Genomic DNA, 18,701 nt, shown 5'->3' with positions numbered 1-18,701 from the left:
CACGACTCAGTCGAGCTTGAAGTTTCTTCAGTGTCGTCACATATGCTTCAGAATTTATGGTGATTCCACTTGGCACGACGTCCACAAGCAAGAGTCCTTCGGAATCGAAACACACCGTAGCCATAAGTTTTCCAGCAGAAGGTGTGGTTTTGAATTGTTTTTTTCTTGGATGAATCTGCATGATGCCACTCCATTGATTACCTTTTCGTCTCTGGTGAAAAATGATGGAGCCATGTTTCATCACCTGTCACAATTCTTCCAAGAAATTCATCTCCACCATTCTCGTACTGTTCCAAAAGTTCGCTGCATACCGTTTTTCTTGTTTCTTTGTGAGCCACTGTCAACATGCTGGGAACACACCTGGCACAAACCTTTTTTAGCTCCAACACTTTCAGTATCCTGCAAACACTTCCTTCCCCTATGCCAACGTAGCGTGACAATTCGTTTAATGTGCTGCGTCTGTCAGCAGTCACCAATTCGTTAACTCTCTGCACATTGCCTGGAGTGTGTAGTACGAGGCCTGCCGCTGTGAGGACAATCCTCAATATTCTCGTGCCCGCTTTAATCACGTAACCTGCTTGCCTGCCGAGTAACTGTACTGCGATCGACAGCAGCATCTCCATACACCTTTTTCAACCTCTTGTGGATGTTTCCCACTGTCTCGTTTTCACAGCACAGGAATTCTATGACAGCAATATGCTTCTGACGAACGTCAAGTGTAGCAGCCATCTTGAAGACATACTGCGACGGCGCCACTCACGGGAACAGGGTGAACTAAGTCTGAAAACAAGCGGAAAGTGTGTATCTACACAATGTAAAACGTTCACACATGCAGAATGAAAACTGTGTTTTTACAAAAACTGTGTGCATTTCTTTTGGAGTGACCCTCGTATGAAATAAGTAATTTTGAGAAAAACCACATTTAAAGTTTAAAATGATAAAAACTAACTCATATTTTTTTTTTAAATCGAGGCTTGAAATCACGCAGAAACATATTCAGCATAATCCTCTTTGCCAGCCCCCTTATCTGAAAGCTTGTTCCTTGTGGTTGGCCTTGCTTCTCTAAACGGTGAACTCGCCTGCATGCTGTGTTGCGGCAAGTCTCGACTAGTCTAATAATTTCAATCCCTTTACAGTAAACAGCTTGGGGTAGTGATAAGATGAGCTAGAACTCGTATTCTCCCCATGTCACCGTCATTAAATATTAATACAGCATTACTAACCCCCGTTTCAGTGTCTTTAACCTACAAATGCATTTTGGACACTTGTATCCAGATGATTTTATTAAATGACTCATTGATATTCTGAGTCCGCCCGCGTAGACACTTCCGGAGGAGGTCTGGGTGAGTTTGATCCAAAAAATTCGCTTAGTGGTTTCCATAACAGCTTCAGGAAAAGAGTTCTTATGTACGAAACACACTCCACAAAATTCGGCTTTTCGGAATTTACACAATGATTCAGGTCTATGTGGGCAAAGTTTTCTGCCAGCTAAAAGTTTGTGGAAGTTTGAGGCCAAGTCTGCTTTCAGCATACTTTCTAAATAATTTCCATTGTTTCTGATGGCCTTTCCATAATACGGCTGAAAGTGATGCATTATTGCGTGTTTCAGTCGGGCCGTCCGTGGCTTGCCACATGAAACTTTTGCGGTGCGAACAGTTCGTTTTAATTTTGTGAGGCGTTGTATCCATTCTCTTTAGTACATGTCCAATACATTCCAGTTTATTTATCTCCACATTTTTATTAACGTTTTATTCACCTACACTCTTACAGACTCTAAAATCGCATGTACAGAAATGCACGTCTGAAATTAGATAGTTTCGGAGATACAGAAATAATAAAATTAAAAATAAAATACTTCTGAAAGTCACCCGTACGCAAGTCGTATACCTTTTTGTGTAAGAAAGAGTTGAGAATACCGTAGGATGTGTTTTTCAAGCCCGCATCTCGTGGTCGTGCGGTAGCGTTCTCGCTTCCCACGCCCGGGTTCCCGGGTTCGATTCCCGGCGGGGTCAGGGATTTTCTCTGCCTCGTGATGGCTGGGTGTTGTGTGCTGTCCTTAGGTTAGTTAGGTTTAAGTAGTTCTAAGTTCTAGGGGACTTATGACCACAGCAGTTGAGTCCCATAGTGCTCAGAGCCATTTTTTTTTTGTGTTTTTCAAAACGTCAGATATTCTGATTTTTTTGCGTCAACGTTTGGACGCTGGCGTGGCTTCGGAGCACTGGCTGCCAGCTAAGAGCCCCTTCCTCCCCAGTCGGCAGCAGGCAGCCAGAGAGGCCGCCACCTGTGGTGCGAGCGGCTCAGGCGCCGTCGACGTGTTCGTGGCTGCAGCGTCCCGGTGCCGACGCGCGGACCCACGTGCACTTCGAATTAAGCCCCGTTAGCAGGCTGAGAGCGAAACCTGGTTGTGTAATTGAATGTCGCTGTAGGTTCATCTCGTTAACGAGTCCCCGCCTACATTACTGCGCTGCGCGACTTACCCACTCTGTTCAGTGGCCTCTGCAGCCCTACCACGTCTGTCCCACTCGCACTCGTGTCCCAGGCACCTCGCACCGTTCCGCTCGAATTACTCGCCGCGTGAGGAGGCGCTGATCGTCCCGTAGGTCGGTTCGGCTGCAGATAAGAAGATTAGGCAGAAAACAGCGGTTAATGCTAACAGTGGGTCGTCCCATGTCGGGCGTGGAAATCCAGCTTCTGTGACGACCGAAGTTAAGTAGGGCATAGAAGTACACTACTCGCCATTAAAATTGCTACACCACGAAGATGACGTGCAAATGATTAGCTTTTCAGAGCATTCACACAAGGTTCGCGCCGGTGGCGACACCTACAACGTGCTGACGTGAGGAAAGTTTCCAACCGATTTCTCATACACAAACAGCAGTTGACCGGCGTTGCCTGGTGAAACGTTGTTGTGATGTGGCGTGTAAGGAGGAGAAATGCGTACCATCACGTTTCCAACTTTCATAAAGGTCGGATTGTAGCCTATCGCGATTGCGGTTTATCGTATCGCGACATTGCTGCTCGCGTTGGTCGAGATCAAATGACTTAGCAAAATATGGAATCGGTGGGTTCAGGAGGGTCATACGGAATGCCGTGCTGGATCCCAACGGCCTATCACTAGCAGTCCAGATGACAGGCATCTTATCCGCATGGCTGTAACGGATCGTGCAGCCACGTCTCGGTCCCTGAGTCAATAGATGGGGACGTTTGCAAGGCAACAACCATCTGCACGAACAGTTCGACGACGTTTGCAGCAGCATGGACTATCAGCTCAGAGACTATGGCTGAGGTTATCCTTGACGCCGCATCACAGACAGGTGCGCCTGCGATGGTGTACTCAACGACGAACCTGGGTTCACGAATGGCAAAACGTCATTGTTTCGGATGGATCCAGGTTCTGTTTCCAGCATGATCATGGTCACATTCGTGTTTGGGGAAATCGCGGTGAACGCACACTGGAAGCGTGTATTCGTCATCGCCATACTGGTGTATCACCCGGCGTGATGGTATAGGGTGCCATTGGTTACATGTCTCGGTCACCTCTTGTTCGCATTGACGGCACTTTGAACAGTGGACGTTACATTTCAGATGTGTTACGACTCGTGGCTCCACCCTTCAATCTATCCCTGCGAAACCCTACATTTCAGCAGGACCGCATGTTGCAGGTCCTGTACGGGCCTTTCTGGATACAGAAAATGTTCGACTGCTGCCCTGGCCAGCACATTCTCCAGATCTCTCACCAATTGAAAACGTCTGGTCAATGGTGGCCGAGCAACTGGTTCGTCACAATGCGCCACTCACTACTCTTGATGAACTGTGGTATCGTGTTGCAGCTGCTTGGGCAGCTGTACCAAGTTCTCTTTGACTCAATGCTCAGGCGTATCAAGGTTGTTATTATGGCCAGAGGATCTGTGGACCCAAATTGCGTGAAAATGTAATCACATGTCAGTTCTAGTATAATATGTTTGTCCAACGAATACCCGTTTATCGTCTATATTTATTCTTGGTGTAGCAATTTTAATGGGCAGTCGTGTAATTGTCTTTCTGTTTGTTTCTTTTGTTTTATGTTTCCGTCTGTATTTTATAAACTCTTGTAGTGCATATGGATCTCTATAAATGTGTTACAATTACTTCCTGTCTGTTGTTTTCTGAATGTTCTCTGTAACCGATCCTTCGTACGTAATTAATCTCTATTTGTGTATGATTAATGCTCTGTGAGTATCGCAATAATTTAATGTCCTGGATATGCAAAATAAATAAATAAACGGCGAAAATATACGATATTAATATTGAAAAATTACAATATGAAATAAGAAATGAAGCTTTTTAAAATCATTAACTTCATTTTAAAAACCTACTGTTCATGAAGCCGGCAGAGTGGTCTGCGAAGTAATACATTGCAAATGAGAACACAAAATAATATTAAATAGAACAACAATATCGATGTTGTTACAGACCTCCAAAATAAGAGTTAATTTCTCTACGTAGAAACCTTGTGCCTTTTGAAGGCTGGTAAATTTGGTACATAGTAAGGAAAATTTGGACTGCTCTTTCATGAAACGCTGAAAAAACTTGTTACCTGCAATTCTTTTGTTTCTGTTGAATTGATGTGGGAAATCTTCCGCTAAATCGTAAACTAATTTTGAGACTGCAGTTTTGTGTAGGGGCAAAAAGTATTTGTCTAAGTGTCTGAAAATGTTTCACTAGCTCATCTTTCAATTAATAAATGAAAGTGTTTTTAAATAGGACCCAAGAAGACACCCTCCTTTAAGTTTAGCAACACGTTCTCCTAATGAGTTCTTAGGGACAAAGAAGTACCATGTTGGTTCTCTGATCCTGGATTTTTCATTATCTCCTTATCTCATTTGGACATACTTGAAACTGTCGTTCTGGCAATAATCCCTGAAAAACTAAAGACAGCGTGAGTAACTTTATTTGTATGAAATATTGTTTGTATTTGGTTGGGCACGGCCGGCCGGTGTGGCCGTGCGGTTCTAGGCGCTTCAGTCTGGAACCGCGCGACCACTACGGTTGCAGGTTCGAATCCTGCCTCGGGCATGGATGTGTGTGATGTCCTTATGTTACTTAGGTTTAAGTAGTTCTAAGTTCTAGGGGACTGATGACCTCAGATGTTAAGTCCCATAGTGCTCAGAGCCATTTGAACCATTTTTGGGTTGGGCACAAACATAGTGTCCGAGACTCTTAGTAAGACAATAGGTTTAAAAAGTCTCGCTGCTGTTCGAATGTAGATGAGATTTCTAACAATGGCTCTTATTCTTAAATCACACAAATTCAAATTCAAATTATAATTGTTTTGTTGAACTTACCAGAAGGCGGTTCAAGAATCGTATGAAGTTTATCGATGTGGCACTTATTCAGTTAACAAATGGTTTCTCATGACTTATAAGGACAAAAGGAAAGTGACGTAAGAAACAACACGAAAGTTCGTTCCTTTACAACCGCCGAAGAGTGAGCTTTCTAGCATGCAAATGGATACACCATATTTGTTCATTACTGGTATATGTTCGCCGCAATGAAACTGTTAAAACACGTTCAGTTAGTTGCATACGTAAGTGAATCACACAAACCGTGCTTCTGAAAGACTAGAAATGTAGCCTCTCTTTTTTATTACACGCTACTTTTCTACTGACATGTGTATAGACATAGGGTATCGTAGACAGATAATGGTATTTGTGTATCTTTTATATGGGATGTATCGAACTAAGGCTGGCACAGGGCAGCAGAAAAAGCGTCCTACATACGTCACTATCAACCACATCAGCTCTCGAAACTTCCTTCCTGCCGCTAGTGTGGCTCAACGCTCTGTCCCACGCCCACTCAGTTACATTCCATACGCTACAGCCTACTACTTCCAGCAAGTGCTGATGATACCGCCCTACCTAGCTTCTCACCAGACCCTCCAACTTTCCCGTGTCTTCCTTCAACGTCACTTGAACCTCCTGGTCGAACGGTGCAACACTTCAATTAATTCGTACAAAATGCAGGCTACCATCTTTGTCCGCAACGCTGTACGTTCCCGTCGCACCTATTTGCATTACTCCGTCTAGAGCCACGGCAGATACTAACTGTGGGCGGAAACCTAGCTTCGAATGCTCCGTTGGGGCCCAGGCTGCTGCCTCGCAGTATCGTCACAGATAACCGGAAGGAGTGCTGAAAGAATTCCGATAAATTTCAGTTACTCGATAAACCATATTAATTTAAAGATCCCAGGGATCACAATTATGAACAACTTACATCAGAACCATCACAAAGAAAATGCTACTGGAAAGCTACACAAAACCTTCCTTTGTAGGAAGCACACTCAGAAGACACAACAAATCTGCTAAAGAGACTGCCTACACTACCTTGTCCATTCTTTTCCGGGGTATTGCTGCGCTGTATGGGATTCTTATGACAGGATGGACGAATGACACTGAAAAAGTTCAAAGGAGTGCAGTTCGTTTTTTTATTATTGCCAAATAGAGGGGAGAGAATCGCAGACAGGCTGTTATAAGTTGGGGTGGCAGGCATTAAAACGAAGGAGTATTTCGTTGTATCGAAAATTTTACACGAAATTTCAGTCACCAGCTTTCTCCTCCAAATGCGAAAATATTTTGATGATGTCCACGTATACAAGGGCAAAAAAACAACCATCGTGATGAAATAAGACACAGCAGAAAACCCAGGGAAAGTGTGAGTTGTTCATTTTTCTCACATAGTGTTCGATAGTTGAACGGCCGAGAATTTTAAAGTCGTTTTGTGCATGCTCTTCTATGCACATAAGTGTAAACTGAAGAGTGTAGATGTAGATGTCGATGTAAGGAACTTGGGAATTATTTTACATCTTAACCGGATCCGCTGATCAACTTTCAGGGCTTTGACGGCTGTTCCGTAACAGCGGCTAATTCAAGGTCAATCACAATATGCGTTCTACAAGTGAACTAATATATGGATTTTGTGTGTGTGTGTGTGTGTGTGTGTGTGTGTGTGTGTGTGTGTGTGTGTGTGTGTGTGTATGTATGATAAATTTGTGTGTGTATGATAAATTTATTAATAGTGCATAACAGTGTTTCGTTCTGACGGTATGTTAATTCTGTAAATATTAACTGTTCTGGTTTACTGCGTTGTATTAACGTATTCGACTATCTCCTGACAATGATCAGGGTAGTAAGCATTATATTCAAATGTTTTATGTTTATATGTTTTAATTTCTGAACTGTTCCACTCTCACGAGAAGATCATATTTTTTGGGTCTATGGAACGAAAACTGAATATAATCTCATGACAATGCAAAAACAAGGCTCTTTATTACGAGTTAACGACTCGAAGATCACACTCCAAATGAATGAAGGCATGTGCTCTGCGAAGATAATTCGCCTTTAATTTTGTGCATAGTTCTCAGCAGATATCAGTCTGTAAACTATATGAAACGGATGACTTGCCAACAGTTCTTTCGAAAAATATTTTCGTCGCGTTACCAAAGAAGGCATGTGTGGATAGAAGTGAAAACTGTCGATAGATCAGTGTGACAAGTCATGCTTATAAACTACTGACTCGAATAATATACAGAAGAATGGAAAGAGAAACTGGAGAAATGCTGGAAGAGGATCAGTTTGATTTCAGGAAAGAAAGGGATGGTACCATGTTTGGTAACGGAAGGCAGACTAAACGAAGATCAGGAAATCTTCCTAGCATTTGTGAATTACTTATTTAATGTAAGTTTCAACATCCATAGGAAACTGGAACTAAAGTACAAACAAGAATAGTAATGTGAACACCTGTAAATCCCAAGTGAGAGTAATAGAAGTGCACAGTCAAGGAAAGCAAATTCTTATTACACAGATAAGCCAAGACATTGTGACCACTATCCACCACGACGTTGGAAGCCGCCTGGTTACTTTGTGGGCTCGTGAATTGGTAATAAAAGTATATAAGTGGAGAAGACATGGGTTGCAGATGAGGAAATCCTCTGACATAAGTGACTTTGACAAAAGACAGATTATTATTACGCAAAGCCGACCGTTGTGGCCGAGCGGTTCTAGGCGCTACAGTCTGGAACCGCTCGACCTCTACGGTCGCAGGTTCGAATCCTGCCTCGGGCATGGATGTGTGTGATGTCCTTAGGTTATTTAGGTTTAAGTAGTTCTAAGTTCTAGGGGACTGATGACCTCAGATGTTAAGTCCCATAGTGCTCAGAGCCATTTGAACCGTTACGCAAAGGCTGTGAAAGAGTATCTCGAAAACGGTGCAGCTGATCGAATGTTCACGTTCTGCGGAAAGAGGTAGAAGGACAGTGAAACAACCACGAGGCGCTAAATTGTTGGACGTCCACGAATCTTCACAGAACGTCGGGTACAGAGACTTGTCTGCTCTGTGAAGTCGGATAAACGGTGATTTGTGGCATCTGTGCCGAAAGTGCACAATGCTGGGGCACGCACAAGTGTTTCGGAGAACCCCGTTTATCGTGCATTGTTGAATATAGAGCTCGGCGGCAGACTGCCCCTACGTGTTCACATATTAACCAACGACATTGTCAATTACGATTACAGTGGGCACGGGACCATCGGGAGTTGGCTGTCGATTAATGGAAACGTGTCGGCTTTGCAGGTGGATCACAATTTTGATAGACTAGGTCGCTGGTCGTCCCCAAAACGCCGTCATCGAGGTGAACGGCGGCTCTAAACGTGCAGCGCGCCACGGAAACAGGCTGGTGGGAGCAGTATTATGCTATGGGAGACATTCTCCTGAGCTTGCATGGGACCGGTAGTAGTATCGAAGACACGCTGACAGCAGCGAACCGCCTGCATCGCCTTGTACATGATATCTACCCCGACGGCGATGTCATCTTGTCCATGTGTCGGAGCTAGAACCGTGCTGCAGGAGTTTCAAGAGCATTGTAATAAACACACGTTAACGTCTTGGCGACCAAATTCGCCTGATGTAAATCCTATGGAACCTATCTGGGTCGCTATCAGACCATGGATATTAGCAGCCCGTTATTTACTCGTAGTAAATGGCCTGCGCGTATACGTCTAGTGCCACGTACTTCCACATAAATGATGTATTTAGTTTCAAAGACGAACAAACAAGCTATTAAGCAGGTGGTCATAACATCGGCTTATCATTGATGTAGGACAGGGCGCAGCTCAACACCACTGTTCTTCAACTTGCACATCGAAGAAGTAATAAACGCAGTGTGAAAAGAAAAACGAAGAGTAATAAAACAGAAGAACAAAAGATATCATTGCTGCAATTGGTAGACGATACAGACGTACTGGCCGAATATGATGAACAAGTGCCTGGTGCTGGCTGCAGAGTTTGTGTGCGGAAAGCTGTTGTACGAGTTCTCCAGTAAGCGTCGAGTGTCGAGTGAAGAATGCCTACCCAGAAGAAACATTCTTCATTACTTGATGTTTTTCATACAGTACTTCAACGGAAGCCTCTCAGCCGCCAGCTGCGATTAGTAGGTAGCGAATGGTGTTCTGAGCGGTATGCTGAGACAGCGGTGGCAGGCAATGAGCATCGAGCTTACTTATGCAAGTCACCATGTCTTCCTGATGAAAGTAAAGAGTACCGCCGGAGCTCGGTGATGCTAGTAGCAAGTGCGCAGGCCCCACGTCGAACCAGGAACCGCGAGAAACTGCCTGAAGCGTCAGGGCAGTAACACCCGCCAGGCGTCCTCATTTCAGCGAATCCACTTCGAAGCCTGGATCCAACAAGGCTAGCTAACGGCTAGTACATCAGCGGCTTCACCTAGTTAGATCATTGTACATTCGATTGGTGACTCACGTGGAGACTGTGCCAGTCGAATGCATACTGTTACTCCATCTAAGAGCATTTGTGCTCCTTCTGGCCACGTGTGTTATGACAGGTGGGGCTCCCATTATGTACTCAGCTATGGACATGCGTTGTGCCGCACCATGTAGCAACGCAATAACACTAGGATGTCATTTCGCAGGGTGCAGCGCCAGCAATGGTGCAATGTATAGCTGCAAGATTACGTCAATGGGTGGCTTGCTTATAACTTGGCTGATTATGTGGGCCTACCTGAAGCTCAGGCCCAAATACACCATGTGATCAAAAGTATCCGGACACCTGGATGAAAATGATTTACAAGTTCGTGGCGCCCTCCATCGGTAATGCTGGAATTCAATATGTTGTTGGCCCACCCTTAGCCTAGATGACAGCTTCCACTCTTGCAGGCATACGTTCAGTCAGGTGCTGGAAGGTGTCTTGGGGAATGGCAGCCCATTTTTCACGAAGTGCTGCACTGAGGAGAGGTATTGATGTTGTTCGGTGAGGCCTGGCACGAAATCAGCGTTCCAAAACATCCCAGAGGTGTTCTAAAGGATTCAGGTAGGACTCTGTGCAGGCCAGTCCATTACAGGGATGTTACTGCCGTGTAACCACTCCGCCACAGGCCGTGCATTATGAACAGGTGCTCGATCCTGCTGAAAGATGCAATCGCCATCCCCAAATTGCTCTTCAACAATAGCAGGCAAGAAGGTGCTTAAAATATCAATGTAGGCCTGTGCTGTGATAGTGCCACGCAAAACAACAATGAGTGCAAGTATCCTTCATGAAAACCACTACCACACCGTAACACCATCGCGTCCGAATTTTACTGTTGGCACTTCACACGCTGACAGATGAAGTTCCCCGTGAATTCGCCATACCCACACCCTGCCATCGGATCGGCACATTGTGTACCGTGATTCGTCATACCAAACAATGTTTTTACACCATTCAATCGTCCAATGTTTAGGCTCCTTACACCAAACGAGGCGTCGTTTGGCATTTACCGGTGTGATGTGTGGCTTTTGAGCAGCCGCTCGACCGTGAAATCCGTTTTCTCACCTCCCGCCTAAGAGTCATAGTACTTGCATTGGATCCTGATGCAGTTTGGAATTCCTGTGTGATAGTCTATTACACATTACTACCCCCTTCAACTGTCGGCGGTCTGTGTCAGTCAACAGATGAGGTCGGCCTGTACGCTTTTGTTCTGTACGTGTCTCTTCACCTTTCTACTTCACTATCACATCGGAAACAGTGGAGCTAGGGATGTTTAGGAGTGTGGAAACCTCGCGTACGGACGTATGATACAAGTGACACCCAATCACCTGACCACGTTCGAAGTCTATGAGTTCCACGGAGTTCCCCATTCTGCACTATCACGATGTCTAATGACTACTGAGGTCGCTGATGTAGAGTACCTGGCAGTAGGTGTCAGTACAAGGAACCTAATATCAAAAACGTATGTTTTCGGGGATGTCAGTATGCTTTTGAACACACAGTGTAAATAGAACTGCTGAAAGGAGTGCACTTCATTCTTATACTGGAATATGCCTTAAGAATAAACAGAACAAATATGAATGTGATGCAGGATATTAGGAAGGAGAATATCATATTGCTTACGAAAAACAGCTAAAACGGCACAACAGTGGAAGGACTGAAAGAACATATGAAGGTTGTGAAGGGTATTAGAAAGGAGAGTATCAAATTCCTTAAGAATAAAGCTAGGAATGGTATGGTAGTGGAAGAAGTATAAGAATATATGAAAGTGATGAAGGGTATTAGAAAGGAGAATATCAGGCAGCTAAGGAATGAGTTAGGAACAGTAAATTAGTAGAAAATATGAAAGAATTTATAACCTTTGGTGAAGGGTGTTAGAAAGGAAAATATCAGCTTGCTTAACAACAAAGTTAGGAGCGATACAAGAGTGGAACAAGTTCAAGACGTCAGCTATCTAGCAAGCAAGGTCACAGAAAATGGCCAAAGGAAGGAAGATATCAAAAGCACGCTGACACAGACGAAGAAAGATTTCCTAAATAAAGGAGCTCTACTGATGTCAGATACTGATGTGGAAATGAGGAAGAAGTTTCTAAAAGATTTTGTACGGATCACAGCATTGTATGGAAGTGAAACGTGGACCATTTCAAATCAAGCAGGAAAGGAACTGAAAGTATTTGAAACGTGCTGCTATTGAAGAACCTAAAATGTTAGTTGGGCAGATGGTATACGAAATAATGAAGTGCTAAAACGAACAAGTGAGAAAACAGGTCAAAGGAAGACCGTTACCAGAAGAAGTGTCAGATTAGAGGGACATCTTCCGTGGCATCCAGGAATAGTTGGATGGACGGAGGAGGGAAAGCTAGAGGACGAATACAGTATGGACAGAATAAGCATAGAGTATGAAAAACCAAATATGGAAGTGCAGTAGTTACGTGGATGTCAAGAGATTGGAAAAATATGAGAACAGATAGGGAACAGCATGAAAACAGTCGAAAGGTTGAAAATAGAAAAAATAAAAACAGATAAACGGCACATGTTTGGAAACTTTTTACATTTGTACATATTTCGCCATAAAGTTATTGGTAAGGTTTTGCGAGAACACGACATCTAGAGCCTGAGAGTATTGAAAAGTATCACTCTGGTACAGAATTTTAGTTGCCATTGACAATTTGTTCATATTTGCAATGTTGTTGGCATCAAATATCAATGAGCATAGCAAACTGGACTAGAATGATCAATGATCATAATTCTGCAGCTCGTCTGCAGTATAAAAAGACTTTGCGGAACCTGTTGTTACTTAGGAACGGTAGGCCAGCCGGCCAGCTTAGATGTAGTGTCTGCTGTGTTCAATTGAGGCACGCTGCCGACTTCTTATGCCAGCCGACCATGTTTGAACATACGTCACCTGATTACACACTATTGGCTGTAGACTGTCACATAACTGGTGACGCTACTTAATTAATTAATAAGTTTTAAAAAGTTTTTAATGATTCTTGACAGATATGTAATTCTGTAAAGCACTCTCAACTTTTATTTTACGTAAACTTAATATAAATTACACATACAAATCGAATTGTATTAGCTTATACAGACACGTATACTTATTGGGCTCTTTGGCTGGCTAGTCACACTCATTCCGAGTAGCAGACTTGAGGAAGTGTACCCTTCTACTACTTTCTGACGCAGCCGTCAGCTAAGGTGTAATATGGTATCCCTTTTCGTTTATATGTTGTAGTTAAATATTCGTTTAATTCGTTGATGTAATGTTCATACGTGTGATTTTGTATGTTTTTTTCTTGTTTCATAGTGAAACTAAAATGACTTAGCTTTCAAATCCGCTTAAGTTAACAAACTATACACGTCAGAGTTGATTGTTAACCTCTGTTCTGAAGCGGTTGACAACAGTACAACAGGTGTATGTTCCTAAGAGTCTTTATGAGAAAAATAACAAATTTTAGTTAGCTCTAAAATTCTGTAAACGCCACAGTCGGGGAGAAACATGCGTATTGATTTAAATAAGTAATGTCGTGTCGGCTAGCAGACTTCAACTCTCTTGACTAATAAGGGCACAAGGCCAGTCCAGCTGCCCTCATTACTGAGGGCAGTGTGCTCCAGCGACCCTTTCTAGGACGCGCGCAATTTTCCCCGGAAGCGCCGGTCGACGCTGTGAGCTGTTAATTTTGACCACGGAAGCCCAAGTTTGTGCGGAACAAACAGGGGAGACGATTTGATGGCGCGCCTTCAATATCACGTGTAGGCAGCCCGCTTTGACGCCGGGTCTGGCGGGCGGCGCCCGAGCGAAATTACAGGCGCAGACGCCGGTGCGGTGAGGTGAGGTGAGGTGAGGTGCGTTACTTGCAAACAGTTGCGCCCTGCTAATGGGGCGTGCCTCTGCCTGCCCTCTGGCGACCTGTCGCGCTTTTTATCCCACCAGCGTTATTACACGCCCTTCAGTCGTAAAAGCCGGAACGTCAGCTACCTGGATATTTCATTCCACGCTCCGCAGGAATCAGGCACTGGGCATGAAGAGGTGCGTCGCGTCCTTTACGACCTAACGGGACGACTGAACCTTATTAGCTGCAGCGGGAGGCTTCAGGATATTCCAAAAGCCATAAAAAGTTTAAAGATTCATCATAATGATACTCGAGTAAATTTAATTTGGATCAATACGTCAATTGTTGTTTAGAGTAATAGGGGACATAAAGAGCAGTCCCACTTCGATTTTCTGTGTACTTTCAGGACTTGAGAGTCAGTGTTCTAATACCAGTTTCCTGGAGCATTACGACACAAGCGCCAAAAAAATCTAAAAAATCGCTTGGAACGTAGGAAGATTTCATAGCACTGTTGAATATAAAACATACCACATCAGCTAATGTACTCGCTGGTAGGTGAGTATGCAGCGTAAGTCTTGTAAACATCAGACTGGTGGATCTAATCTCACTAGCGGCAACTTTTTTTAGTTTCATTTACATTCAATATTTGTTAACACATGAGATGCTATTTAACAAATACTGAATCATAAATTTTTAATAGAAAAAACTTCTTTTTGCTTCTAATTAGTATTCGGGTGAAACATTTACAGTATATCAAAATTTGATACAATAATGAGAGACGTCAATCGTAAAATAAAATTACTGCATGGTAAAGTCCGCCGTTTATGTGAAACACTTTTTCATATGACTCTTTGTGCATTGGCGTATACTTCTAGCTTGTCATCTGCAACTAAACAACGTTAATGTTAATTTGGTAGGTGAGTTAACACATCATTAAATATGAAAACGTAAGTCTATTGTGAAAAAATATTTCGCGACCATATTTGCGATTACTTACATTTGGCTTTTGAATTAAAAATATAGTCGCTAAATATTTTCGCACATCAAAATTGCATTTAGATGTGAGATGTTGATTCGCCAAAGAAATACAAATTAATGTTATTTAGTTGCAAATGACAAGACACCAGTATCTGTACAGTGTCCTAATTAACCCTATAACGTAAACAGTTAAGGTAATGACAATAATAAACAGAAACTGGTTTTAGACCTCATTTTCATAGGATAATTATCGCTTAAAACATGTTCACATGCCACAGATTTGAGTAAAGAAAACCCAATGACGATGGCATAAAAGTGCTGAACCACATGTTAGTCTATATGAAAGAACAGTGTTTTGCTTAACAAGCGTGCCTTATACCCAGTAATTTTGTCTGAAAACACGCCATCTGCAAGAGCATTAAAACCACATAGTGAATAGAACTTTATTACTAGATATTGCAGAATGTTATTGATGTACACAATTAATTTTCGTTTAACAAAAAAGCCTTTCGTAAGTCTGTTCAAATTTTAAATTGTATTCATACGAGCACAAATTAATAATAAGAAGACGTTACTTTTATTAGAAAATAAAGTGTCAGTGTTTTAAAGAATATTTCCCGTTGTTAATAAATATGAACAAAAATGCTGCTGAGAAGATTCAAACCACCGAATTTAAGCTTGCAAGATTTCAAACTGCATACTCACCTACCGATAAATCTGTTACAAAAGCTAGAAATGTTTGTATTTCAAGACACATAGAAATCTAATCTTCTTAGGTCCCAATGCAATTATTCATACACTGTGAATTTCAGCGTGATGAATACGACGTACGTGCATCCAACCCTCTGCATCCAAACGAAGCAATAAGAAAAACAAAGTGAAATCCTTTTCTGCCGCCGGAAAGAGAGAAAAGAGAGAGCTTTAATGCTTCTCGAAATCTGCAAAAGGTGAAATTAGGAAGATCACAAGCTCATAAGTGGCTTTACTAACAATCATTCTGCTATGCCCCATTCGGGAATAGAACAGATAAGCGGGAAGAAAGACAATAGTGCAAGAAACCTCAAGGACACGCTGGCGGTACTGTGGCTGACCGAGTATAGACGTGAATGCAAAAGGACACAACAAAAGAAGTGAGAAATCTTAAGTAAGAATGGAAACTACTTCATTTACAAAGTATTCATAATTTGAAGTTTCGGTTCAGAACGCTGTAGAAAGACAGTCACTGCTCAGAAAGACGTGAAATTTGAACAGAATATTACTGACACAGTGGGAGACATCATGGAACGAAAAAGAGTAAAAACGAACATTTGACCAATAGATGACGATGTAAGCGTCACAATATGAACACGAACAGATGCGCACGGAAAACATCTGTTCCTCAGTTTGCCTCAGAGACACCCAACATGACTGTCTCCGTGAACAGTGCGAGTGTCGTGTACGAGAAGGTATCGTCACTGAGTGACTGTAGGAGGTCAAAGAGTGCTGTACGGGACGAAATAGCTTTACTCCTGGAGGTGGCCGAGTTGATACTAGAAAACACAAAAAAATTCAGGTCACTTTATTACAACTTAAAAAGATGAAATAATTAACTTTGTTACAATCCAAGTCCACAGGAATGTATTGAGTGTTTATTACTATCACAGAACATTAATGTATCAGTTGATGCAGAGCAAGATACTAGTCTCTTCTCACAAAGTAAACCTGACGGTAAACTTATGTGCAGGGTTCTGTCTAATAGCCAGCCAGTGTGGCCACGCGGTTAAAGGCGCTTCAGTCTGGAACCGCGCGACCGCTACGGTCGCAGGTTCGAATCCTGCCTCGGCCATGGATGTTTGTGATGTCCTTAGGTTAGTTAGGTTTAACTAGTTCTAAGTTCTAGGGGACTAATGACCTCAGCAGTTGAGTCCCATAGTGCTCAGAGCCATTTGAACCATTTTTCTGTCTAATACAATTATTGCACTTCTGGCTCAGTAGAGGGACGATGTTGCCGTTTTCGGCGATACATTTACATCTACATCTGCATGGCTACTCTGCAATTCACACGTAAGTGCCTGCAGAGAGTTGGACGAACCATTTTCATACTACTGCTCTACCATTCCACCTCCGAATGGCGCGTGGGAAAAAGGAACACCTAAATCTTTCCGATCGAGCTCTGATTTCTCTTATTTTATTATGATGATCATTTCTTCCTACGTAGGTGGGTGTCAATAAAATATTTTCGCATTCGGAAGTGAAAGTTGGTGATTGAAATTTCGTAAATAGATCTCGCCGCAAAGAAAACCGCCTTTGTTTCAGTGACTGCCACCCCAACTTGCGTATCATATCAGTGACACTCTCACCAGCAATATTCCAACAGAGGACGGACAAGTGTAATGTAGACTGTCTCTTTAGCGGGTTTGTCGCATCTTCTAAGTGTTCTGCGCAGTCTTTGTTTCACCTTCCCCACAATATTGTCTATGTGGTCTTTCCAATTTAAGTTGCTCGTAATTGTAATTCCTAGGTATTTAGTCAAATTGACAGCCCTTAGATTTGTGCGATTTATCGTATACCCAAAATTTATCGGATTTCTTTTAGTACCCATGTGGATGACCTCGCACTTTTCTTTGTTTAGTGCCAATTGCCACTTTTCGCACCATACGGAAGTTTTCTCTACATCATTTTGTAATTGGAATTGATCGTCTGATGATTTTACTAGACGGTAAATTATAGTGTCATCTGCAAACAATCTAAGGGGCCTGCTCAGGTTATCACCTAAATTATTTATGTACATCAGGAACAGCAGAGGGCCTGTGACACTACGCCAGATATCACTTCTGTTCTACTCGATGATTTACTATCTATCTCTACGAACTGTGTGACCTCTCGGAGAGGAAATCACGAATCCAGTGACACAACTGAGACGATACTCCATATGGACGGAATCTGATTAATAGTTGCTTGTGAGGAACGGTATCAAAAGCCTTCTCGAAATCTGGGAATATGGAATCGATCTGAGATCCCTTGTGGAAAGCACTCATTACTTCATGGGAATAAAGAGCTAGCTGAGTTGCACAAGAACGATATTTTCTGAATCCGTGTTGATTATGTATCAATAAGTCATTTTATTCAAGGTATATGCTCCAAAATCCTACTGAAAATTGAGGTCAGTGATATGGGTCTGTAATTCAATGGGTTACTCCTATTTCCTTTCTTGAATATTTGTGTGACCTGTGCTACTTTCCAGTCTTTAGGAACAGACCTTTCGTCAAGTGAGCGGCGGTATATGATTGCTAAGAAAGGCGCTATTGTGTCTGCATACTCTGAAAGGAACCTGATTGGTATACCATCTGGACCGGAAGACTTGCCTTTCTTAAGTGCCGACTGAGCTGAGCTGCACTGCATCCCGACTTTAAGTAAGCGAGCTAATGCGGTGGCGAACGGAAACTCTCTGAGCGAGGCTACGCCGCCGTCTCTAATTCGTCGTTTCTTCTGGCAGCGACTATGTTTACTTTTGGTTCCGTCGCGAAGTACCGACCTTGTTTTGGCACCTCGCTCTACGGGCGGCAACACAGAAAATGACTTGGAAGGAATTTTTATTTGATATGATGAATGGCAGCTTGCTCTATATGTTGTTAAATGTAACTCAATAACGATAAGTAGGCAAAACACTCCTGAAATGTTCGAAAACTGTAACGGTGATGTGCTGCTTGACACAGCCAACGTCGATTAAATATCTACGTTCAACGCTGCGAAGCGTCGTGAAATGGAAGGAGCACGTAATGTCAGTTAGAGAGAAGGGGAATGCCCGACTTCGCTTTGTTGAGAAAATTCTAGGAATGTCTAGCGTATCTATAAAGAAGACGGCGTGAACGTATTCTCATTTCGAATAAAATAAATTTTCTTGAATCGGGAAATATTCAGTCCGTAACTGAGCACGGTTTTAAAAGGCATCGCTCTTGCGAAACTCAGCCTTCTCTCACAAGATACTCTGTGAACCTGGATCGAGGGCAACAGGCAGATTCCATCTTCCTAGATTTCCAAGAAATCTTTCACATGGTACCCCATTGCAGACTGTTAACGAAGGCACGAGTATACGAGATGGGTTCGAAGATATGTGAGTGA

The sequence above is a fragment of the Schistocerca cancellata genome, chromosome 1 (genome assembly GCF_023864275.1).
Source record: "Schistocerca cancellata isolate TAMUIC-IGC-003103 chromosome 1, iqSchCanc2.1, whole genome shotgun sequence".
Taxonomy (NCBI): Eukaryota; Metazoa; Arthropoda; class Insecta; order Orthoptera; family Acrididae; genus Schistocerca; species Schistocerca cancellata.
The sequence above is the reverse complement of the archived record's forward strand: the minus strand, read 5'-3'. Positions refer to the sequence as shown.